Here is a 221-nt window from a genome sequence, read left to right as displayed (position 1 = left end):
TTTTGGGGAAAAAGGAAGAGGTGTCACAAGAGAAAGGGGAATGGAAGGGAGAGATAAGGAAAAGGGGTTTGCGAAGGAGGTGAGGGAGATTAAGGGATTAAATGCGAGGGAGGAGTGAAGTTAAGGTAGATTTAGGAGTGAGAATGGGAAAGGAAAATGGAACGAAGAGGCGAGTCCCTCTTAATTTGATAGTTACATGGAATTTCCACGGGTTTTCCGCT

This window comes from Penaeus monodon, chromosome 15, assembly GCF_015228065.2.
Source record: "Penaeus monodon isolate SGIC_2016 chromosome 15, NSTDA_Pmon_1, whole genome shotgun sequence".
NCBI classification, from domain to species: domain Eukaryota; kingdom Metazoa; phylum Arthropoda; class Malacostraca; order Decapoda; family Penaeidae; genus Penaeus; species Penaeus monodon.
The sequence above is the reverse complement of the archived record's forward strand: the minus strand, read 5'-3'. Positions refer to the sequence as shown.